The 26,348-nt window shown below is 36.4% G+C and overlaps 1 protein-coding gene across 2 annotated transcripts in view; it reads right to left on the bottom strand.

Moving 5' to 3' along the window:
* Positions 1-3,309: 3,309 nt before the first annotated feature.
* LOC142343649 (selenoprotein T2-like) overlaps positions 3,310-26,348 on the bottom strand; it is a 37,806-nt gene continuing 14,767 nt past the window's right edge. For both annotated transcript variants that reach the window (XM_075395190.1, XM_075395189.1), the window contains one exon: positions 3,310-3,606. The gene's annotated coding sequence lies outside the window, so the exon portion shown is untranslated. The remainder of the gene's footprint in view (positions 3,607-26,348) is intronic.

Genomic DNA, 26,348 nt, shown 5'->3' with positions numbered 1-26,348 from the left:
GATTTTCTCGTTATTTTTTTTTCAACTATACTTTTGCATGTGAATTAAATACGTAGACAATGATCTTCTTGCCTAAAAAAGGCACAAGTTTTTCATTACAAATCGGCAATGGATGTCAAAGCCCATTGTTCGCAAACGTTGAGAAATCACTTCTTAGGAGCTACTGTTTTGTCACATTTTTTCGTACACTCATGTGAGCGATGGGGCTACCAAAATCCGCATTCTCTTATTGTAAACTATAATCTTTGTAAATTCATTTCAAGAGGTGAAATGTTTGGATAGCTTGCACATTTCTGAAGAAATATAAAACATTATACGTTTATTTCCAGAATTTTCCGCTTTTTCACATTTTTATCTCCAAAAATATCAATTTTTAGAACACATAAAAAAACGCATCACTTCAAACTTTTTCGACTGCTTTGCTTTACTTTGACCCTTTTCATCAGCGAACATTAAAAAAAGAACGTTTCAAAAGTGAAGTTTTTAAGCGTAAGATGCGCTTTCACCGATTTGCCTTAAAATTTTGAATGTTATAGCAGATGCTTCTTGAGTCTTTTATACTATCAAGATCAATACAAAATACAAAACAAAGAGTGATCTGTAAAAGTTCTATAAAGTCTTGTAGAAGTTCTTCAAGTTAAATTAGCTGATGTTATTCTGCATTTTACTTTTATTTTTTTAAATTTTTGTTAATTTTTTGAAAAATATTTTGCATCGATTTTTTTGCAAGCTATTTAATCTGAATTAAACTGAATTTGTTTTAAGCAAGCAATTAATCTGATTTCTTTTCCATGGTTCTAGGTATGATCAAAAGAAGGCGTGTTGCCATTAGAACACAGAAACTTTGAATACATCTCACTTCCAACTCGATTTCTTTTCTACAGAAAATTTATATCCGTTCAAATCTAAGCGTATCAAGCCCAGGAAGCGAAATAGTGTTGTAGCCACCTTCTACTTCATAAAACCAAGGTGAGCTGAAAGAAAACATAGAATGTTAACGCCTTTAAATGTCTCGGCAGGTCCATAAATATATTTCATAGTTTGTTTTATGTTTGAGAGAACAGTGTATCATCGCTGGCAGATTACCAGAAATAGCAGCGATAACTTCGTAGACCTGTAATCTCAAAACTCCAATGAAAAGATTGCGCCGAAAGTTACGAGTACAAGTAGAACCCATTTTAAAAACAAATCGATAACATTAGACGCCAAACACTGAAAAATTACACCAAAAACTCAGAGAACTGAGAAAACAAAAAAGCACAAAATAGCTCATTTGTAATTTCATTTCACTCTATCAATCGAAAATGGAGTACAAGGGTTATGTATAACTATTTCAAAGCGAAATTCAGCAGCCAGGAACATTTTCTGGTGAAAATTTTACCCCTTCCATTTTAAGCTACAGCCTAACACTTCCTTCTCAAACATACATCTTTCAAACAGATAGAAGCAAAAGCAAAGCAAAATTTGATAGACGACTGAACACCTAGTTGTTTGAATTACTCCGCATTTCGGCGGGGTAATTTTATTCAGGAGCTGCAGCCGAGATAAATTTTTCTTTATTGGTGCAAAAACCTCAAACAAAGGTCGGGTTCGAACGCCGACCTCCTGAGTTCGACTCCGTCACCTCGAGATCGGCATTACTCTCCAGGGGCCCTTGTCTTCCTATCTCTAACAATCGGTTTTAACTGAAAAACAAACTTTAATTCGGAGTGAGAGCTATCGAAATTACTCAAAAATCAAGAAGTGTATGAAAAAGTCACTCAAGAAGTCAAAGATTACCTTAAAAAAGCGCAAAAAGGGTCAAGCGAAAAATCTGCATTGAAAACATCCGGTAGAATAACGGAAACGACTCTAAGCGTTGTGAAGTATAATCTCTAACCTTAACTTACCGAAATCAAAACATCAATATATACGAGGAAGAACAAAAACGTAGCCCCATAAAACACATTAAAAAGTCTTTTAGAAAATGCAGACACAATTTTTAGTTCAGGGCTGTGTGTAGGCGCTGAGGAAGTAAGTAGGGGAGGGGTTGGGGTAGGTGAGGGATGCGTTGGATGGGGGAAGCGGGTCGGCAGATGGGGGTGAGTGGGGGTTAGACAGTTGAGGGTAGGTAGGTGGCACGTAGTTGTGGGGGAGGGGGTCCAAATAGGTAGGAGGGACTTATAGGGGATCGAAGTTACCTTTTCACCTTGAATATGAACATCATTTTCAAATTACTATATATAACAAACTAAGCTACTATTAAAGTCCAATGTTCGAAAACAGAAGTCAACGTTCTAAAACAAGTCAATGCTCGAAAACAAAAATCAAAAGTTCGAGTCATGCACAAACTTGCGTCAGCTAAAAAATTAGACTCTCAATACTCCTCTTCGAGTCGTAAAAACCTGTAGAATACCAATACTCCTCTTTGAGTCGTTACAGACAATACAATAATTGCTTCTCATTCGAGAGCAATTAAGACTAAATATGAAAATACCACTTCCTGGACCTATCATCTAAAAATTTCTTTTTTCCTACCAAGAATGTCTTTTTCAAAAATGTCTTTTTCCTACCAAGAATTTTTGATGTAATGAAATTACATTCTTTTACAAAATAAAAAATTGAATATTAGAGAACTTATTGTAACCTAGCTGTAGGTCACATTTTAAAAAACTAATATTGCGCATAATTTGACGATACTTAAACTTAAAGAAATCCAAACACAACCCACTAACGTCGGATGAATTGCTCTCGCACGACTAGTGAGTCAAGTCAAAATTTTGCAAAAACTTTGCATAAAATACCAACATGCTTATTACCAAAATGCAATAATTGTTTCAAACTTCGATCAAGAGCAATTAAAAAAACCCGATGGGAGAATGAATTATGCCAAAATTATTATCTCTGACGAATCACGGAAACGCTCATTTGAAAGAAAATAAACCAAGACAGTGGGGAAAAGGTCGCTATATCTGACTGTTCATGTAAACGGTCGTTCCGATAAAACTGCTTCACACCAACAATTCGCGGTAACTAATAAATGCAATAAAACAGAACCATGGACCAAAAACCACTGATGCACTCAAAAAGTCAGCAAAATAGTTGATAAACCACTCGTTTCCTCGACTCCTTATTTTGTATCACATTTCTGCGCGTGTTTTATTTTCTGTTTCAAATTCATTGCAACATAAATAGACATTAAAAAAGGCAACCCCCCAATCAGTCATACACTTCGAGTCAAAATAGACATACACGACAACAATACTTGCTTCAACGTTCGAGAGCAATTAGAACTTGTCAACTGTGTTTCAAAGGTGTTAGCCAAAACGGTTTGATTGTAAAATCTTTTGTTTATTTCAAACACATTGACAACAGATGTAATCAATATATAGTATTTTATTGTAGCTTATATTACAATTTCACAAAACTGCAAATATTTTAGTAAAACATTGAGGATAACAATTGCAGAAACGTGAAGTTTCCGTGGCCCACTCCAATCTCATTAACTCGCTCGATTTCACAAGGATGCAGGTGATAATTGTCGGCTGGTCACAGCGAAAGGTGAAATTCGTTTTTGTGATCTGCGTCATGGGTTCACCAATTATCCAGAAATACGAGGGAGGTAATCTAAAACAGGTAAAAAACATCCTCAATGGTATAATTTCATAATTTATAGACTACAACGAAAAACGATGCCAATATCGTTTGATGACAAATATTTTGAGTGCAGATAATAAAAGGTATGTTTGCCTCTTTCCCATAATTGGGCACCCCCTTTCCTTAATTAGAGAACAATATGCGACTATTTCCGGGTACTACAATGGAACGAACCACACTCTAGACGTTATCTAGACGAAGGTCGTGCCGATTAACCTTTCAGCACGGTTTATTTTTGAACAATCAATTAAATTCTCATTTCAGCTCAAGCAATAATTTTGATTGATTTGGAAATTGTATAAGGCAAAAAATTCAACTAAGCTGTTCATACTCTTTAAGTCTCAAAGATGTTGCTGCGCAAACATTGCTGCGCAAAGTAAAGTCTTTAAATTCATCGTAGCAACATGATTCTAGAAACACAGTTGACTACCATCGGACGAATTGCTCTCGAACGAAAGCCGAGTAGTTGGGATAGCTTGCTTACGCTCAGGGAGGTGTGTGTGTGTGTGTGTGTGCGTGTGTGTGTGTGTGTGTGTGGGGGGGGGGGGGGGGGGGGGAGGAAATAGTAACACTTATTGCATACTAAATCTCTGTGACAGCTACACACTCAAACTTCACCAATTTATCCCCGTTTATTTCGATTAAAAAATCAAATACTGCAAGCCAGCAAAAGAACATTTAACAACAGGTCTATCGAAAAATTTGCATTAAAAAGACAAGAACAGAATAACTACTCTAAACATCGCTCGAGAGCATTCGTTATTATTCTCCACAAACAATTTAAAAATTTATCAGCGCCGAAATGCAGAAAAATAGCCGCGAAAAATAAAGCAGATCTCTCTAGTTAAAATATGAAGGAAAACACCAAAACTTGAAATGCTGATTTCGAATTCTTATCCTCACTATTTTTGTTTTACAAAAATAATTTTCTAATAATAGAGCCTTGAATTATACAATTTGCGAGACCTATATTAATCTTCAATTACTTGCTTGAAACATTTAAATTTGCATTCAATAAGCTTCCAGATCTCATCATTTATAGGACCTAAGTCTTGTAATAATGGAATTCAAAACAATTTCAAATACAAAACATTATGGAAAAATTATAGAAAAAAGCAAAGAGGCAACAAATGGTCTCGATTTTGCTAAGAGAACTAACAGGTTACTTAACAATTTTGACTGGTAAGGGAATTTAATCAGTGCAATCAATCAAAAAATCGAAATTTGAACAAAAATTTATGAACTTCATTCAAATTAACCAGCAGAATGCAAGAAAATATCCGCCATTTATTCTCACAACCCCCTTGAAATTTTAAGAAAAGAAAATGATTCTTGCAAAAACTACAAAAGTGCAAGCTATTTTGATTCGGTTTCTTAGACATATTGCTGTTTCTTAATAAGATGATACGGCGCTTGGCATACCAATAAACATTAGACCTGGTAATTAGGCCTAATTAGAAAAATTTCCAACACGAGGCATTTAAAACTGGGCTGGCTTTATCCTGTTTCTATTTTGATTTCGTTCCATTTTAGATTGTTTTGCAGAGCAAGTGTATGAAAGCAATTTCAGCAGAATGAGAGAAGTAAATCTAGCATAAAAAAGTAAATATGTTTAGCGAATTTAAAATACGGAAAAATGAGGTAGAGCGAAACCAATTTTGTCAGCTAATAATATCATGATACAACACTCGCAAACTGAGCTAAAAATTTGTTTTCACCTCAAAATGCCACTTTTTTGACAGATAAAAATTCCAAAAACAGTTGATGGAGTTGCCTATCCAAATTGAAGGCCTATACAAGGTTTTGGAATATTAAAATATAGCCGGCAGATTGCCGGAAAATAGCCGCAATAGACGCTTGTGGCCTTCCATGAATTGAAACAATCAAAGAAATAAGATACACAGATCGAGCACCAGTCCTTTAATAGTAACTTTAGCTTAATTGTTGTGATAAACTTATTAAATAGTTCTAGAGATGAGCCAGCGAGGCATGGGAGATCTGATGAAAAAATTGGATGAGAGTGAGAGTCTTGATGAACCATCCAAGGAAATTTTGAAAACCCTAATCGAAGAAAATTTTGCGAAAAAAACGAATTGCCGAATTGGAATCTGAGGTGGCACAAATGAAGATCGAAGTTAATCAACTGGAAAGATATCAATTGAAAGATTGTCTAATTTTTCGTAATCTACCATTTAGTTCAAATGGAACCTACTTCTCATATGTTATTGACCTTATCCAAAATGTGTTGAATGTCAACATTAAAACGCGCGATTTAAAAGAGTGCCATCCGTTGGGCAGAGGATCGCCATTCAATCCACCACCAGTAATAGCAAAGTTCGTCTATTTTGACCAAAAGGAGAGAATCGGGACCAGGAAGGGTTTGCTACGGAATTATAGGAATCCAAACAATGGAAAAGCGGTTTTTATTCTAGAGCGAATGAGCAAGTGCGACAAATCATTGAAAGAGGAGGCTCAAGCAAAACAATTAAAAGTCACGACTAAGAATTCAGCACCACTTGATCAGATCGAGTCAGATGGGATGAAGCGATATCTAGAACTGAACTCTTTTCAAGATATTGTTGAATTGCAACCCGTTTCTGGTAAAACTAATCGCAAGTTCAGTTATCCAACGAATCTACAACAAAAGCAAAGCCAAGGACACACCACAACAGCGAGTTCAATGGAAGTCAATGAAATTATTTACAACCCGCCTGTTCTGAGGCTAGCAAAAGAACCAAATTTTGCGCCTGGTACACCTTTATCAACCATAATGCCTTCCCTAAACGTATGCGTGACAATTTTGAAAACGACGACTATACCAATCTAATGGAAGAACTAAAAAGCAGGAGAGCTGATAAAGACGAATTACTAGATTTTGTTATGAGGCTTATTAGTGATTCACCAAATGCCAAAGAGACAATTCTTGCGGATATTGAGGAACAACCGTTTCGGAGCGAAGAGTGCTGCGATGAGTCTGGAACATAAGAATTCACCCATTAGATTAAATAAAGCGACTAAAATCAGACCTGCATCAAATCACTATAAAATTTTACAAGTAAATACTAGATCCATTAAGAAACATCATGAAGTCTTAGAAGCACTGATATCTTGTTTTGAGTCTCCGCCTTCCGTCATATGTTTAACAGAATCTTGGCTAACGGTTAAAGATGATCCGAATCTATTCAAAGTAACATGTTATAATACTTGCTTGTCAAAATCAAGAAGTGGTAGGGGTGAAGGTATTATGATCGAAATAAATGATGAGGTGAAATTGATTGAAGAGCTGAGTTGCAAATTAAATGAAAGTCTTTGGGCTCAGATGAAATTCGGAGAGTTAAAGATTGCTCTGTTAGTGGTTTATAATCCCCCAGAACTAACAAGCAGAATTTTGTTTTTGAGCTCGATAAAACATTGGACAACATCAATGAAAGTTATGACAGAATAATTGCTTGTGGGGACTTCAATATCAACGTGCTAGATAACAATTTGATGACTTCATCATATCTATCGACTATCCAATCGAATGGTTTTCAATTATGTTGTCGTGAGCCAACTCGCATCAGCCGAAATACCTCGACTTGTTTGGATCTTTTTCGTGAAAAATTTAAGGATTCAGAAATTTTTTGTAATGGAGGACCAAAATCATTGCGATCACTTTCCTATCGCGCTACAATTTGAAAAGAATAGCAAAATTGTTTATCGGAAATTGGTTTTCGTGACACCAGTTTTTTTTAAATCGCTGAATAGAATTTCTTCTTTTATTGAAAACCTTTCTAAATCACTAACTACGATAAGATACCAGGAAACGGAAAGTATAAATTGTGCATTTGACAGATTTGAAAATACTTTTAAAGAAGTAGTAGCAATGTTCGCACCTTACCGGAGGTCAAGCAGCAATACAATTAGAAAACCTAAATGGTTTGATGAAAATTTGAAAAATTTGATTTGCAAAAAAAACCAATAACAAGTCATGGAAAATTGACCGTCAGAACAACGGAAAATTAGAGAAATTTAAAGCGTTACGTATTAAAGTAGAGAAAACAATCAAAGTCAAAAAAATTTATGAGCAAAAGTTCTCAAAATGCATCGCAGACTCAAAACAAGTTTATTTTTTAAATGAGCTTAAGGGCGTTACTGTTATAAATTCTAAAGTTCCTTGCCTAATAAAAGATGGTAAAAGAATTGATGATAATTTAAATGTTGCGAACGAGCTCAACATTTTTTTGTAGGTCGAGGACAAAAAACAAAAGACATCACAAATGAAGTTTTCGCTAGTCCTCAGGTTAAAAACTTGCAGAGTATGTGGCTTTGAAACAAATTGCAACGAAATCTTGCAAATAATTGAAGATCTCAAAGAGAAATCATCTGCAGGAATTGATGATATTAGTACGATTTTAATTAAGAAAACACGTTCCTTAACTTGCAAGCATCTTGTCCATCTCGTAAATAAATCTTTTGAAGACGGTAAATTTCCAAGTATTCTAAAACAAGCTAAAATTGTACCTCTGCATAAGGCAGGGGCGAAAGACGAGATAAATAACTACAGACCAATTTCGCTACTCATTGTGTGGAGTAAAGTTTTTGAACGCGTTATGCATAATCGAATTTATACATACTTTTGAGACTTTCAATTTGTTCCATCCTAATCAATTTGGTTTTCGAAAATATAGCAATATTGATGCCATTGGAAAATTAACGGAAACAGTTCGTGAGAGCCGCAATTGTCAGGTAGCCACATTCTCTGTTCACTTAAGAGAGGCTTTTGACACGATTGACCACCAAATCCTAATACAAAAGCTTGAACTATATGGTATAAGAGGAGTTTGCCTAAGATGGATTAGTGATTATCTATCGGAAAGACAGCAATGTGTTTCAGTCAATAATTGCGACTCCAGCTGGTTGAAGTTAAACTGTGGTGTTCCACAAGGCTCATTCTTGGCCCACTACTTTTTTGATATACATAAATGACCTTCCAGACGTGTGCCAAGTCTTCAGAATTTATCTATTCGCAGATGATGCTAACTTAAAAGCAGACAATAGTGATTTTGAATCAATACAAAAGGATCTGGTCAACGTAGAGAAACGGCTCAACGCCAACAAGCTGTCTCTTAAATCTGAAAAGTTGTCAAATGAATATTAAAATAGGAAACAGTGCCTCTAATGTCAAAAGGTTTTCCGTATTTAAATTAAACTCTGTTAATATACCTGAGTCAGAAAGCTGCAAGTATCTTGGAGTGCGTTTGGATAAAAAGGAAATTCACAGAGCACATTGAGGAAGTGCAGAAAAAGTTAGCAATGCAGTGCGGAATAGCGTCAAAATTAAGGCATTCTGTTCCAAAAAATGTATTACTCCAGTTTTATTCATCAAATATCAAACCAATTAATCAATATGGTGTGCTGATCTATGGATGTGTAAGCTTTAACGCCCCTCAACCTTTAGTTCTACGGCAAAAAAATTTCTCAGACTCATTTTGTTCCAGAAATACACAGGAAATGTAACTCATTTTTCGAGAAATACAAGGTTTTAACTGCTCACGAATTGCATATTTACGAATTTCTTAAGTTTGTAATGAAATCAATAAATAAAATGCACACAGATACATATCTTAATGAGTTTTTTCCTTTGAATCCCTGTCAAACAATTCAACAAGAAGATCTTTGAAATGGTTGTTGAATATGCCAAAGTGTAAACGAATGTTCTGAAAGGAACTCACTAAGATACAGAGGTGGCAAATTACTTAATCTTTTTATCAAAAACAATGTGTTACCACCAAACTTTAATGAGCTTTCTAGATGTTCGTTTGTCAGTCTGGTGCACAAGATCAGAGACAACTACATTTTATCGAATAATGAATTAACAAAAACAATCTTCTCGTAATTGCTACTTTATATAGAACTTCCGCGAATTATTTTTTCGGTTCATTAAAAAGACATTTCAGAATGATTCAATTCGCTCTTGCCAGGCTTCTCTAAAGGGGTAAAAAACTGTCAAAAATTGAAAATTCCTTCAACTAAAGAAATTCCTTCAACTATGTAAAAAGAATTAAGGGCAGTGCTCAGTGATCCAGTCGGATCCGTAAACTGTCCTCTCTGAGTGTACAATGGTTTTATTTGTAATGTAAAGGTAACTTGAAGCTTTCTGGTCTTAAACTATAAAAGTAGGAATTTTTTGTTATGAGTTATATTTTGATGTTTATTTATACTCAGAGGAATTAACTCTTTCTCTCTCTCTCTCTCTCTCTCTTTCCCTCAATAGACCACTAGATTGTCTAGTTTAGATTAAGACTGTCACTTTTATGACACATACGCTCTTATAAAAAAGCTCTAAAAGAGCTTTTTAAAATTGATATTCGAAATCAAAGACTAATGCTCAAGACTTAGGGCATATAAGTTTGGCACTACTTAGATGCACACTAATGATCTTTAACTAGTAAATGTTCATAAAACCTTACGGTCATTAAGTGAGTTCAGAAGTCACTTTTTAAGTGAGGTAAGCCACGCAATTGACCTATCACTGTAAAGCAGTAGAAGTCACTGAAGTTATTGAAAAAGCCGATTCCAAGAAGACAGGTTGTTAGAATCATCGATGGAGACCAATTAAAAATATTAACCGACTAGACGTCAGAACAAATGCTCTCGTACGACTAGTGGGAGCTCTAATCAATTGCAGCCTGCTTCAGTTGGGGGGAGATGAGCCTAAATGGGACTAAGAATTTCAATAGCGGGCTTCAAATAACATTAGAGGTTAATTTATACCAATATTAAGATTTAAAGCGAAAAAATTTTCATTTGGCTTTGAGGATTAAATTGCCGCCAATAAAGTTCAGCTGCTTGAAATTGTGATTGAGAATATTAGATCACGCAAAACGCAAAAATTCAAGGGCTCAAAGGTCACTCGAGAAGTCAAAACGGTTAAGCGAAAATTTTGCATAAAGAAGACACGTTTACAATAATTGCTTCTCTACGAGAGCAATTAAAAACCACAATGTCCTCAATAATATCCGCTATCGCATCACGGCTATTAAAATTGATTTTACTTCAGAAATATGCTAGTCCGGTTCCCTTCATAGACCTTACACAGATTTAGAGTAACTTAAAGAGAACATAACTACAGTGATAAAAATAATAAAGGCAAGGAAAGCCTCTCATGAAAAAAAATGCATAAATGCAATTCAACTTTAAATTCGGTACAAAAGATTGAAACAAAGCCGTCCGGCATAAAAAGCACTTAAAACGGCATGAAAATACGAAAATGCAGTTTCAACAGAATTACAGTTTTAACAACTTCGCTGGACGGAGTGATGGTTGAGACGGGGTTCAAAACGCCAGCTGTTGGAGGGAATATTGGGGAGTATGTTACTGCGGGGGCCAAACTTTTAAGATTAAGAATAGCCCTTCACACCATGAAACATTCAAAACAAGTAAATAATTTTCTAAATGAGCTTAAGGGCGTTACCGTTAGAAATTCTAAAGTTCCCCGCATAATGAAAGATGGTAGAAGAATTGATGATAATCTAGATGTTGCAAACGAGCTCAACACTTTTTTTGTAGGTATAGGACAAAAAACAAAAGAAGACATCCCAAATGAGGTTTTTGTTAGTCCTCAAGTTAATAATTTGCAGAGCATGTGGTTTTATGAAACAAATTGCAACGAAATCTTGCAAATAATTGAAGATCTCAAAGAGAAATCATCTGCAGGAATTGATGATATTAGTACGATTTCCAAGTATTCTAAATTTCCAAGTATTCTAAAACAAGCTTAAATTGTACCTCTGCATAAGGCAGGGGCGAAAGACGAGATAAATAACCACAGACCAAATTCGCTACTCATTGTGTGGAGTAAAGTTTTTGAACGCGTTATGTATAATCGAATTTATACATACTTTTGAGACTTTCAATTTGTTCCATCCTAATCAATTTGGTTTTCGAAAATATAGCAATATTGATGCCATTGGAAAATTAACGGAAACAGTTCGTGAGAGCCGCAATTGTCAGGTAGCCACATTCTTTGTTCACTTAAGAGAGGCTTTTGACACGATTGACCACCAACTCCTAATACAAAAGCTTGAACTATATGGTATAAGAGGAGTTTGCCTAAGATGGATTAGTGATTATTTATCGGAAAGACAGCAATGTGTTTCCGTCAACAATTGCAACTCCAGCTGTTTGAAGTTAAACTGTGGTGTTCCACAGGGCTCGATTCTTGGCCCACTACTTTTTTTTTGATATACATAAATGACCTTCCAGACGTGTGCCAAGTCTTCAGAATTTATCTATTCGCAGATGATGCTAACTTAACAGCAGACAATACTGATTTTGAATCAATACAAAAGGATCTGGTCAACGTAGAGAAACGGCTGAACGCCAACAAGCTGTCTCTGAAATCTGAAAAGTTGTCAAATGAATATTAAAATAGGAAACAGTGCCTCTAATGTCAAAAGGTTTTCCGTATTTAAAATAAACTCTGTTAATATACCTGAGTCAGAAAGCTGCAAGTATCTTGGAGTGCGTTTGGATAAAAATGAAATTCACAGAGCACATTGAGGAAGTGAAGAAAAAGTTAGCAATGCAGTGCGGAATAGCGTCAAAATTAAGGCATTCTGTTCCAAAAAGTGTATTACTCCAGTTTTGTTCATCAAATATCAAACCAATCATTCAATATGGTCTGCTGATATATGGATGTGTAAGCTTTAACGCCCTTCAACCTTTAGTTCTATTGCAAAAAAATTTTCTCAGACTCATTTTGTTCCGGAAATCCACAGAAAATGTAACTCATTTTTTCGAGAAATACAAGGTTTTAACTGCTCACGAATTGCATATTTACGAACTTCTTAAGTTTGTAATGAAATCAATAAATAAAATGCACAGATATATATCTTAATGAGTTACTTTCCTTTGAATCCCGGCCAAACAATTCAACAAGAAGACCTTTGAAATGGTTGTTGAAAATACCAGAGGTGCCAAATTACTTAATCTTTTTTATTAAAAACAATGTGTTACCACCGAACTTTAATGAGCTTTCTAGATGTTCGTTTATCAGTCTGGTGCACAAAATCAGAGAAAACTACATTTTATCGAATAATGAATTAACAAAAACAATCTTCTCGTAATTGCTACTTTATATAGAACTTCCGGCAATTTTTTTTTAAATTTTTTTCGGTTTATTAAAAAGACATTACAGAATGATTCAATTCGCTGTTGCTGGGGTTCTCTAGAGGGGTAAAAAATTGTCAAAAAAGGATAATTCCTTCAACTGAAATGAGAATTTCATCTAATATCTTTCAAGAGAAAATTTTTTTCTTTTGAATTGACATATCCAATTGTAAGAAGAATTAAGGGCAGTGCTCGGTGATCCAGTCGGATCCGTAAACTGTCCTCTCTGAGTGTACAATGGGTTTATTTGTAATGCAAAGGTAACTTGACGCTTTCTGATCTTAAACTATAAAAGTAGAAATTTTTGTTGTGTTATATTTTGATGTTTATTTATACTCAGAGGAATTAACTCTCTCTCTCTCTCTCTCTCTCTCTCTCTCTCTCTCTCTCTCTCTCTCCCTCTCCCTCTCTCCCCCCCTCTCTCCCTCTCTCCCTCTCTCCCCCCCTCTCTCCCTCTCTCCCCCCCTCTCTCCCTCTCTCCCCCCTCTCTCCCTCTCTCCCCCCTCTCTCCCTCTCTCCCCCCTCTCTCCCTCTCTCCCTCTCTCCCCCCTCTCACTCTCTCTCTCTCTCTCTCTCTCTCTCTCTCTCTCTCTCTCTCTCTCTCTCTCTCTCTAAAAAAGCCCTAAAAGAGCTTTTTAAAATTGATATTCGAAATCAAAGACTAATGCTCAAGAATTAGGGCATATAAAGTTGGCACTACTTAGATGCACACTATTGATCTTTAACTAATAAATGTTCATAGAACTTCAAAAAAGTTCATTAAGTGAGTTCAGAAGTCACTTTTTAAGTGAGGTAAGCCACGCGATTGACCTTTCGCTGCAAAGCAGTAGAAGTCACTGAAGTTATCGAAAAAGTCGATTCCAAGAAGTCAGGTTGTAAGAATCATCGATGGAGACGACGAATTAAAGATGGAGACGACGATCTCAAAGAGAAAAAATCTGCAGGAATTGATGATATTAGTACGATTTCCAAGTATTCTAAATTTCCAAGTATTCTAAAACAAGCTTAAATTGTACCTCTGCATAAGGCAGGGGCGAAAGACGAGATAAATAACTACAGACCAAATTTGCTACTCATTGTGTGGAGTAAAGTTTTTGAACGCGTTATGTATAATTGAATTTATACATACTTTTGAGACTTTCAATTTGTTCCATCCTAATCAATTTGGTTTTCGAAAATATAGCACTATTGATGCCATTGGAAAATTAACGGAAACAGTTCGTGAGAGCCGCAATTGTCAGGTAGCCACATTCTTTGTTCACTTAAGAGAGGCTTTTGACACGATTGACCACCAACTCCTAATACAAAAGCTTGAACTATATGGTATAAGAGGAGTTTGCCTAAGATGGATTAGTGATTATTTATCGGAAAGACAGCAATGTGTTTCCGTCAACAATTGCAACTCCAGCTGGTTGAAGTTAGACTGTGGTGTTCCACAGGGCTCGATTCTTGGCCCACTACTTTTTTTGATATACATAAATGACCTTCCAGACGTTTGCCAAGTCTTCAGAATTTATCTATTCGCAGATGATGCTAACTTAACAGCAGACAATACTGATTTTGAATCAATACAAAAGGATCTGGTCAACGTAGAGAAACGGCTCAACGCCAACAAGCTGTCTCTGAAATCTGAAAAGTTGTCAAATGAATATTAAAATAGGAAACAGTGCCTCAAATGGCAAAAGGTTTTCCGTATTTAAATTAAACTCTGTTAATATAACAGAGTCAGAAAGCTGCAAGTATCTTGGAGTGCGTTTGGATAAACATGAAATTCACAGAGCACACTGAGGAAGTGAAGAAAAAGTTACCAATGCAGTGCGGAATAGCGTCAAAATTAAGGCATTATGTTCCAAAAAGTGTATTACTTCAGTTTTGTTCATCAAATATCAAACCAATCATTCAATATGGTCTGCTGATATATGGATGTGTAAGCTTTAACGCCCTTCAACCTTTAGTTCTATGGCAAAAAAATTTTCTCACTCATTTTGCTCCGGAAATCCACAGAAAATGTAACTCATTTTTTCGAGAAATACAAGGTTTTAACTGCTCACGAATTGCATATTTACGAACTTCTTAAGTTTGTAATGAAATCAATAAATAAAATGCACAGATATATATCTTAATGAGTTATTTTCCTTCCAACAAGAAGACCTTTGAAATGGTTGTTGAAAATACCAGAGGTGCCAAATTACTTAATCTTTTTTTTATCAAAAACAATGTGTTACCACCGAACTTTAATGAGCTTTCTAGATGTTCGTTTATCAGTCTGGTGCACAAAGTCAGAGAAAACTACATTTTATCGAATAATGAATTAACAAAAACAATCTTCTCGTAATTGCTACTTTATATAGAACTTCCGCGAATTTTTTTTTAAATTTTTTTCGGTTTATTAAAAAGACATTACAGAATGATTCAATTCGCTGTTGCCGGGGTTCTCTAGAGGGGTAAAAAATTATGTCAAAAATTGAAAATTCCTTCAACTAAAATGAGAATTTCATCTAATATCTTTCAACAGAGAAAATTTTTTTCTTTTGAATTGACATATCCAATTGTAAAAAGAATTAAGGGCAGTGCTCAGTGATCCAGTCGGATCCGTAAACTGTCCTCTCTGAGTGTACAATGGGTTTATTTGTAATGCAAAGGTAACTTGACGCTTTCTGATCTTAAACTATAAAAGTAGGAATTTTTGTTATGCGTTATATTTTGATGTTTATTTATACTCAGAGGAATTAACTCTCTCTCTCTCTCTCTCTCTCTCTCTCTCTCTCTCTCTCCCTCAATAGACCACTAGATTGTTTGGGTTAGATTCAGACTGTCAATTTTATGACACATACGGTCTATAAAAAAGCCCTAAAAGAGCTTTTTAAAATTGATATTCGAAATCAAAGACTAATGCTCAAGAATTAGGGCATATAAAGTTGGCACTACTTAGATGCACACTATTGATCTTTAACTAATAAATGTTCATAAAACTTCAAAAAATTTCATTAAGTGAGTTCAGAAGTCACTTTTTAAGTGAGGTAAGCCACGCGATTGACCTTTCGCTGCAAAGCAGTAGAAGTCACTGAAGTTATCGAAAAAGTCGATTCCAAGAAGTCAGGTTGTAAGAATCATCGATGGAGACGACGAATTAAAGATGGAGACGACGATCTCAAAGAGAAAAAATCTGCAGGAATTGATGATATTAGTACGATTTCCAAGTATTCTAAATTTCCAAGTATTCTAAAACAAGCTTAAATTGTACCTCTGCATAAGGCAGGGGCGAAAGACGAGATAAATAACCACAGACCAAATTCGCTACTCATTGTGTGGAGTAAAGTTTTTGAACGCGTTATGCATAATCGAATTTATACATACTTTTGAGACTTTCAATTTGTTCCATCCTAATCAATTTGGTTTTCGAAAATATAGCAATATTGATGCCATTGGAAAATTAACGGAAACAGTTCGTGAGAGCCGCAATTGTCAGGTAGCCACATTCTCTGTTCACTTAAGAGAGGCTTTTGACACGATTGACCACCAACTCCTAATACAAAAGCTTGAACTATATGGTATAAGAGGAGTTTGCCTAAGATGGATTAGTGATTACTTATCGGAAAGACAGCAATGTGTTTCCGTCAACAATTGCAACTCCAGCTGGTTGAAGTTAAACTGTGGTGTTCCACAGGGCTCGATTCTTGGCCCACTACTTTTTTTGATATACATAAATGACCTTCCAGACGTGTGCCAAGTCTTCAGAATTTATCTATTCGCAGATGATGCTAACTTAACAGCAGACAATACTGATTTTGAATCAATACAAAAGGATCTGGTCAACGTAGAGAAACGGCTCAACGCCAACAAGCTGTCTCTGAAATCTGAAAAGTTGTCAAATGAATATTAAAATAGGAAACAGTGCCTCAAATGTCAAAAGGTTTTCCGTATTTAAATTAAACTCTGTTAATATACCTGAGTCAGAAAGCTGCAAGTATCTTGGAGTGCGTTTGGATAAACATGAAATTCACAGAGCACATTGAGGAAGTGAAGAAAAAGTTAGCAATGCAGTGCGGAATAGCGTCAAAATTAAGGCATTATGTTCCAAAAAGTGTATTACTTCAGTTTTGTTCATCAAATATCAAACAAATCATTCAATATGGTCTGCTGATATATGGATGTGTAAACTTTAACGCCCTTCAACCTTTAGTTCTATGGCAAAAAAATTTTCTCACTCATTTTGTTCCGGAAATCCACAGAAAATGTAACTCATTTTTTCGAGAAATACAAGGTTTTAACTGCTCACGAATTGCATATTTACGAACTTCTTAAGTTTGTAATGAAATCAATAAAAAAAATGCACAGATATATATCTTAATGAGTTCTTTTCTTTCCAACAAGAAGACCTTTGAAATGGTTGTTGAAAATACCAGAGGTGCCAAATTACTTAATCTTTTTTATCAAAAACAATGTGTTACCACCGAACTTTAATGAGCTTTCTAGATGTTCGTTTATCAGTCTGGTGCACAAAATCAGAGAAAACTACATTTTATCGAATAATGAATTAACAAAAACAATCTTCTCGTAATTGCTACTTTATATAGAACTTCCGCGAATTTTTTTAAAATTTGTTTCGGTTTATTAAAAAGACATTACAGAATGATTCAATTCGCTGTTGCCGGGGTTCTCTAGAGGGGTAAAAAATTATGTCAAAAATTGAAAATTCCTTCAACTAAAATGAGAATTTCATCTAATATCTTTCAACAGAGAAAATTTTTTCTTTTGAATTGACATATCCAATTGTAAAAAGAATTAAGGGCAGTGCTCAGTGATCCAGTCGGATCCGTAAACTGTCCTCTCTGAGTGTACAATGGGTTTATTTGTAATGCAAAGGTAACTTGACGCTTTCTGATCTTAAACTATAAAAGTAGAAATTTTTGTTGTGTTATATTTTGATGTTTATTTATACTATTTCTCTCTCTCTCTCCCTCAATAGACCACTAGATTGTTTGGGTTAGATTCAGACTGTCAATTTTATGACACATACGGTCTATAAAAAAGCCCTAAAAGAGCCTTTTAAAATTGATATTCGAAATCAAAGACTAATGCTCAAGAATTAGGGCATATAAAGTTGGCACTACTTAGATGCACACTATTGATCTTTAACTAATAAATGTTCATAAAACTTCATAAAAGTTCATTAAGTGAGTTCAGAAGTCACTTTTTAAGTGAGGTAAGCCACGCAATTGACCTTTCACTGCAAAGCAGTAGAAGTCACTGAAGTTATCGAAAAAGCCGATTCCAAGAAGGCAGGTTGTAAGAATCATCGATGGAGACCAATTAAAAATATTAACCGACTAGACGTCAGAACAAATGCTCTCGTACGACTAGTGGGAGCTCTAATCAATTGCAGCCTGCTTCAGTCGGGCGGAGGGGAGCCTAAATGGGACTAAGAATTTCAATAGCGGGCTTCAAATAACATTAGAGGTTAATTTATACCAATATTAAGATTTAAAGCGAAAAAATTTTCATTTGGCTTTGAGGATTAAATTGCCGCCAATAAAGTTCAGCTGCTTGAAATTGTGATTGAGAATTTTAGATCACGCAAAACGCAAAAATTCAAGGGCTTAAAGGTCACTCGAGAAGTCAAAACGGTTAAGCGAAAATTTTGCATAAAAAAGACACGTTTACAATAATTGCTTCTCTACGAGAGCAATTAAAAACCACAATGTCCCCAATAATATCCGCTATCGCATCACGGCTATTAAAAATGATTTTACTTCAGAAATATGCTAGTCCGGTTTCCTTCATAGACCTTAAACAGATTTAGAGTAACTTAAAGAGAACATAACTACAGTGATAAAAATAATAAAGGCAAGGAAAGCCTCTCATGAAAAAAAAATGCATAAATGCAATTCAACTTTAAATTCGGTACAAATGATTGAAACAAAGCCGTCCGGCATAAAAAGCACTTAAAACGGCATGAAAAGACGAAAATGCAGTTTCAACAGAAATACAGTTTAAACAACTTCGCTGGACGGAGGGATGGATGAGACGGAGTCCAAATCGCCAGCTGGTAGAGGGAGGGAATGCTGGGGGAGTATGTTACTGCGGGGGTCAAACTTTTAAGATTAAGAACAGTCCTTCACACCATGAAACATTCACCACAAAATAGTGTTGGTGAAATTCATACTTGACGACTAGTCAGGCGTAAGGCTCTAAGAGAGCTGCTGAGCCAATTAATAAGCTCCAGGACCTACCTGTTTAAAACGTTTTTGAGGACAAAATTTTTAAAAGGTCAGGCAAAAAACGGTCAACCAAAAATCGCATTAGAAAAGACAACTGGACTTATACAAATGCTGGAAACTTTGTTAGGGCGATCAATAATAGGCAGAGCAATTATATCATACAAACTCGTTCTGCAAGTTGAAATTTCGGAGAATATTAGGGAATATTAAAAAAAAAATTAGGAACTAGAACATATTGCCTCTTTGAACCAAACGTTTTGTATCTCCGAAAAATTCATCTTGCTTCGCTTTTGGGTATTGTTTAACACTATTGCAAGCAGAAAAAATTAGCGAAAATAAAAAAAGCTATTAAAATTTAACAAACCATTACCCAAAAAATCGCAGTAAAAACAATAACTAAGCGGGGCGCACGAACATTAAAACTCGCTGACAAAAATTATTTATTGAAAGTTTACTAGCTTTTGCAGTGAGATGAAAACTCTGCATAAACAAAAAAATCCCGGCGAGAGCTTCGTACATCTGCAGTCTCAAAAAGTAAATAACAGACAAAAAAATCTTTTTTATTAAATACAGGGATGCTAAATTTCGATTAATCTTTACAATGCCTCGCTGCTTCTTTTTGATGATAAATTGGCATCTCGCGTTAAATTTAGAGAACGCAATTTCGAAAATGAGGAAAGTCATTTTCAAAGAGCGAGGTCTGTCATTTGTCACAAAAATATTACGCGAAAGAACACAAAAACTGCTCCTAAGATTGAAAATGTAGTCATGCATGCAACTCAGCCACACCCGGAAAAATTAATGAACAAAATTTGAAGCAATCTTTGCAGTGATCATGACGTCAAAAACGGTAGTTAAAAAAATCCTGACGAAGAAGAAACATAGCCGGACAAGCCCTGGACAAATAATCAAAAGATTTTCAAAGACTAAGAAAAAACTAGAGATTTAATGGACTAGGAAAGGATTGAGAAAACCAATCAAAACAAATTAAAACTCTAAAACCAGTGAAAAAATTCTAAAAGCACCACGTGGCCAAAAATTACTGAGAACTCTTTTTCACTCTACTTTAAAATTAAGGCGATGAAATTTTGCGGAATAAAATCAGTCATTATTAGCTCCACTTCCTGTTTCGACTTGACCAAATTATTCCCTTCAATTGATTTCAAAAAAATTAAAAATGTGAAATGATCTTAGAAAAAAACATAGCCGAACACTCCAGAATCGACTCACATAGGAGTCCTTTATAGACCTTAGAAAGATTTAGAGTAATTTAACGAGAACTTAATTACAGTGTCAAATATTATAAAGGCACGGAAAGCCTCTCATGATAAAAATGCATAAATTCAATTCAACTTTAACTTCAGTACGAATGATTGAAACAAAGCCGTCCGGAATACAAAAGCAATTAAAACGGCATGAAGAGACGAAAATGCATTTTTAACAGAAATACAGTTTTAACAACTTCGCTGGGCGGAGGGATGGATGAGACGGGGTCCAAATCGCCAGCTGGTGGAGGGAGGGAATGTTGGGGGAGTATGTTACTGCGGGGGGTCAAACTTTTAAGATTAAGAACAGCCCATCACACCATTAAATTTTCACCACAAAATAGTGTTGGTGAATTTTATACTTGGCAACTAGTCAGGCGTAAGGCTCTAAGAGAGCTGCTGAGCCAATTATTAAGCTCCAGGACTTAACTTGTTTAAAACGTTTTTGAGGACGAAATTTTGAAAAGGTCAGGCAAAAAAATTGGTCAACCGAAAATCGCATTAGAAAAAAATGGACTATAAAATTGCTGCAAACTTTGTGTTTGAGCGATTAATAATAGGCGGAGAGATTATTAATATATCACAAAAATCCGTTTTGCAACTTGAAATTTTGGAAAATCGTGAGAACATTAGGGAACCTTCAAAAAATTAGAAACTAAAACATATTTCCTCTTTGAACCAAGCGTTTTGTATCTCCAAAACATTCATCTTGCTTCGCTTTAGGTTATTGTTTTTAACATTATTGCAAGCAGAAAAGTTAGCGAAAAGAAAAAACCTATTGAAAACGAATATTCAAAAAATTTCAGTAAAACGATAACCCAGCAAGGCGCATGAACATTAAAACTCGCTGACAAAAACTATTTATTAAAATTTACTAGCTTTCACAGTGAGATGAAAACTATGCATAAAAAAATAACCGCGATCGCTTCGTACATCTGCAGTCAAAAAATAAATAACAGACAAAATCTACTGTTTCATTAAATACGAAGATTTTATATTTCGATTAATCTTTAAAATGCCTTGCTGCTTCTTTTTGATGATAAATTGGCTTTCGATTAGAGTGACACCCACTCTGTTGACCGTATCTCCTGGAGATAAATTTAGAGAACACAATTTCGAAAGTGAGGAAAGTCATTTTTAATGAGCTAGGTCAGTCATGTGTCACGAAAAAAATAATCACGCGAAAGAACAAAAAATGTTCTACTGTAAGAGTGAGAATGTCGTCACGCATGCAACTCAGCCAGAACCGCAAAACTTAAAGAACAAATGGCAAGTTTGAAGCGATCATGATGTCAAATGGTAGTTTAAAAAAACCTGAAGACGAAAAAACATAGCAGGACAAGTCCTGAACTAAAAATCAAAAGATTTTCAAAGAAAAAACTGAGATTTAATGTACTAGGAAAGGATTGGGAAACCCAGTTAAAACAATTTAAAAATTCAAAAACCAGTGAAAAAACTCAAAGTGCACCATGTGACCAAAAATTACCGAGAACATTTGTTCAAACACTTTCACTCTATTTTAAAATTAACGCAATGAAATTTCGCGCAACAAAAACACCCGATTATTAGCTGCACTTCCCATTTCGGCTTGAACAAAATACTCCCTTCAATTGATACTCCCTTCAAAATACTCCCTTCAAAAATGATCAAAATATGTGAAAAGATCTTTGAAAGAAAGCATAGCCGAAGACTCCGGAATCGACTCATAGTCTACTTTGGCCTCAACCAGCCTCTTACAAATAAAAAATAAAATAAACTACTTACATTATTAAACGTATATGAAAAAAAAGCTGATCTGAATGACTAAATTCAGATCAGATAACCTTTTCCTGAAAATTCTTTACCAATTGCGACTCCAAAACAATGATTTACAGCACAACGTGCAATGCAATTAATTTTCGTTCACTGATCAACAAACGGGAGAATGAAAAGTTACATACATAAAAAACTAAAAGGAAAGGAAATGAAGACACGCAAGAAACAACAATTGAAAGAGGAAAAGCAAAAACCTGAAAAAAGATTCAGAAAATTGTGTCTTTGCTTGAGTGTAAACTGCCCCGTCTATCAATCATACTCTTATTTTCAGTCAAAAGAAAACCATTTTTAACCAATAAATTAACCAAACAAAAAACAAACGTACTTTGTACACTCTCTCAGACAATTGTATGAACAAAGAAGGTTAAAACTTCTACCCCATTTTAAATTTTATTCTGCTAAACACTTGTTTTCACTGTCTCTTGTTATCTGATTTTACACCGTGGCGAAAAGATAAGTAAACGATTTAAAAAAGCAAAAACAAATCCAGAAAAGACTCTTAAGAGTCGCTTGTGTGAAGAAAACTGCCTTTTAAATTAACTGGTACCTACTAAAGCAAATTAAAGAACTAAAAAATTATTTCAAAAAATGAAAAAACTAGCCCATATAACCAACTGAACTAAAAACTTTTGCTCTTAAAAAAGTTTCTCAGCTCCCTTCTCCAAAAAATATTCTATTTAACTGAGATTTGTCAAGATAGTACTACTTGCTTTTCTTTACAATCTGGCGGAAAAGGATTAGTGAATATCGGAAGCTTTGATCAAACTCCGAACCTTGATGTTTTTTAAACTAAAAAAAATCATCTGTGGGGGTTATTGGTGACCGGTTACAAAAAGGATTACAGTCAATTCTCCACTCTTATAAATACCAGTGTTTGGGGCCAAACTTGCCGTCTAAACTGTCTAAATACTTTACTGCAAAAGGAAAACTAAACAGCATTCCGGTTCTGTCTTACAGTTTTAGAGGTTGCAGTCCGACTTTTTGTTGAGCCATTCCCAAAAAGTTAAGCAGTTCGATGTCACAAATCGCATTAAGTAAGTTGTGTCCATTTTGCTGGGGATTGATGCCATGTGATTTGGTAGATCAAAGACAGGAGGTCGGTGGATTGGAGCGGGAACTGTTATCAAGAATGTGTCGAGCCTCATGGGACTGGCCAGCCACAATCGGGATTCCCTTGGGTTCACTGACATTCTTTTCACCTTGTTATTGTTGCATCTGTTTGATAGCGATGCGTCTCGTCTTGTCCTTGCAGGGCTTGTTCTGGAACCAGAATCGATAACACTCGAAATAAACCCGGTCATCTCCGTCAGGGCAAAGGTGCAAAGCGAGGGCTGACGTTATTGAGGGTACGAAGAGTGAAGTGATTTTTTATTCAGAACTCTCCAAATACGGGTGCGCTTGCACTCGTCTTTGCTTCGTTGCTTCTCATCTCCCCCGTAGAGCCATCTTTCATGTTGCATCAACGCTCTGGCAGGTGCAGTTGTAGTTGCTCATGTCTTTGACTATCTCATGGAACTCAAAAGTTGCCTTGAATTAACCAAATTTCAGAATGAAATAATCGGTTGATTGTTTCATCTTAATCAATAACTTTGAATGGTGTCTTTTCTTGGACAGGGGAGGAGGTGGGATGAAACGCAATAACTACAATAACAAGCGAACAGGAATTGCAATGCTTTTTATTCATTAATTGAATGCCCTAGTTAACGAGCCGGTGCTACGTATTCCTATTCAACGTGTGAAACCCATATATTGAAAGAATTCTGTTGATAACAAACCGATGTTTTTAGTTTTGCCGTGGTTAATGGGTGGGAGCGGCACCAAAACAAAGGTGTAAGACACTCTTTCGTTGATAACTTCAATTCGTTTCTATCTAAAGCAACACATAAGACAACGTATGAGCATTATATAAAGCAACGTGTTCTGCTAGCAAAGGTCAACAATTCAACGCAAAAGCTGTAATACGTACATAGCAACAAGTGGTTTTTTAGACGGCAAAGTCTTTTTGCTCATTTAAGTGGTATCAGTCTAGCTTTGATACTTGAGATCAAAGCTGGTCACCATTCTATTCGAAACCGTGCAAAAAACCGAAAATTATTAAGTTCAAACGAGGCTTACTTGTTAGGTTTATTTATTAGGTTTAACGAAATCATGTTATTTGCACTTTTTTCGAGCTTCGTACGTGAATTGGAACTATTTCTATGCGTATTTAAATACTCGATTCTGATTGGCTAAGAAAAATGACGCATTTTGGTATATTTCTCGCTTAGATTTATTTAGTTACTAACATCCTCCGGCCCGAAAGAAGATGCTGGGGGAATGGGTACTAAGTTTACAAGCAGACGAACGAGCGATCGGGCGGAGCGCAATACGGCGGAGCGTGCGACGCTGTCGGAACCGTAACAGAGTTCAGTGATCCGAGCAGTGGGGTAGTAACCCCTTGGGTTGGTCTCTTCAACTACCCAAACCAAATCACCGGTCTTAAGGTGATGCTCGGCAGGCGTCTGCCACTTGGAACGTGGGTTCAGCGCCGTTACGCATTCTTTGATCCAACGAGACCAAATAGAGTTAGCGAAAGACTGCGCGCGGGCGTAACGTTTACGGTGATCAAACTCATCTACGCCAATGATGGACGGGAGACTACGTGCTTGGTTACCGAGGAGAAAGTGGTTAGGTGTTAATGTGCCTAGGTCGGACGGGTCGGCGCTTACGGGCGTTAACGGACGTGAATTAAGTGCATGTTCGACCAGACAAAAATTAGTGTTCAAAACTTCGTCCGTGAGACGACGAGTAACGAGGATGGTGTAAAGTATTCGCTTAAAACTACGTGATAGCCTCTCCCAGATGCCACCTTGGTGTGGCGCACTGGGCGGATTGAACCTCCACTTAATGCCTTTGTGGGCGAGTTTGACAGCGATGTTGATGAAGTTCCACTTCTCGATATTCTCGCGTAGTTCTTTTTCCGCACCAACAAAGTTATTACCATTATCAGACCAAATAATGGCTGGTGTACCCCGACGGGAGACAAACCGCTCCACTCCCATTGCACACGAACTGGCGTCCATGGACGGAACAATTTCAACGTGAACGGCGCGAGTAGTAAGGCACGTGAAGAGGAAACCCCACCTCTTCTCGGTAGTCCTGCGTACAGTAATGTAAAATGGGCCAAAGTAGTCGACCCCAGTGCTCGTGAAGGGAGGAGACTGGTATGCGACTCTTTCTTTTGGGAGGTCAGCCATGATTGGTTGGATAGTGGCAGCTCGGAACTTTCTGCACGTGACGCAGTTGGATTTAATGGAACGCAGTGAGCAACGTAATTTGAGGATGGTATAGCGTTCTTGTACTTTAGCCCGCAGGTAGTCAATACCTTGATGATGATGTTTAACGTGGTTGTCCCTAAGGAACAACTTGCATGGCGTGCGTCGAGAACGATAGGATGTTTTACATCAAAGTAAACTTCGACCAACCGTTTGATGCGGCCGGCCGATCGGATTAGGCGATTTGGCCCAATAAAGGGAGAAAACGGAGCAATGCGGCTACTCCGTTTAACGGGCTTGTTTTCGAGGAGATCTTTTCTCTCGGCATTGAATGACTCTCCTTGGACAAGATACTGGAGATGACGCTCGGCTTCGTCAAGCTCCCTGGGGTCTATGATGCTACCATCGGCATTACGGTAACATTCGTGAGAAGGTAGCAGGCGGAGTGCGTACGCTGTTATCCATAGCAACTTTTGATAAGAACTATATCTGTCGAACGGAATTAGTTGCGGGGGCAGTTCCTTGGTTGACTTAGTTACGGATGCGCTTAATGATGTATTAGTTTCGTGATTTTCTTTAGTTACTATACCAAGTTTGATGTTTTCAACTACTTCAGTGCTTGGTTCGAACGGGAAACGCTTGGCTCTTAAGAAATCTGGACCCCCTCACCCAGCTACTTGATTGCAAAACCTCAGCGGACATACCAAGAGTACCAGCATCTGCTGGATTATCGCTTGAGGCAACGTGGTTCCATTCGACAACGCTAGTGTGTTCTAAAATCTCGCATTTGCAATAAATATTGGGTGCTTGCTTGTGGAGTTAAGCCACTGCAAGACAATAGTGCTATCGGTCCACATAAAAACTTGGTTAGCATGCACAGTAAGGGCTCGAGCGGCCAGTAGGGCAGCTTGCAGCTCTAGCTTTGGAACTGTCATCACCTTCATAGGTGCTATGCGAGCTTTACCCAGGACGAATGCAAGCTCTGTTTTTGGCCCACTAGAAGT

The sequence above is a fragment of the Convolutriloba macropyga genome, chromosome 1 (genome assembly GCF_964194025.1).
Source record: "Convolutriloba macropyga chromosome 1, txConMacr16.3, whole genome shotgun sequence".
NCBI lineage: Eukaryota > Metazoa > Xenacoelomorpha > Acoela > Convolutidae > Convolutriloba > Convolutriloba macropyga.
The sequence above is the reverse complement of the archived record's forward strand: the minus strand, read 5'-3'. Positions and strand labels throughout refer to the sequence as shown.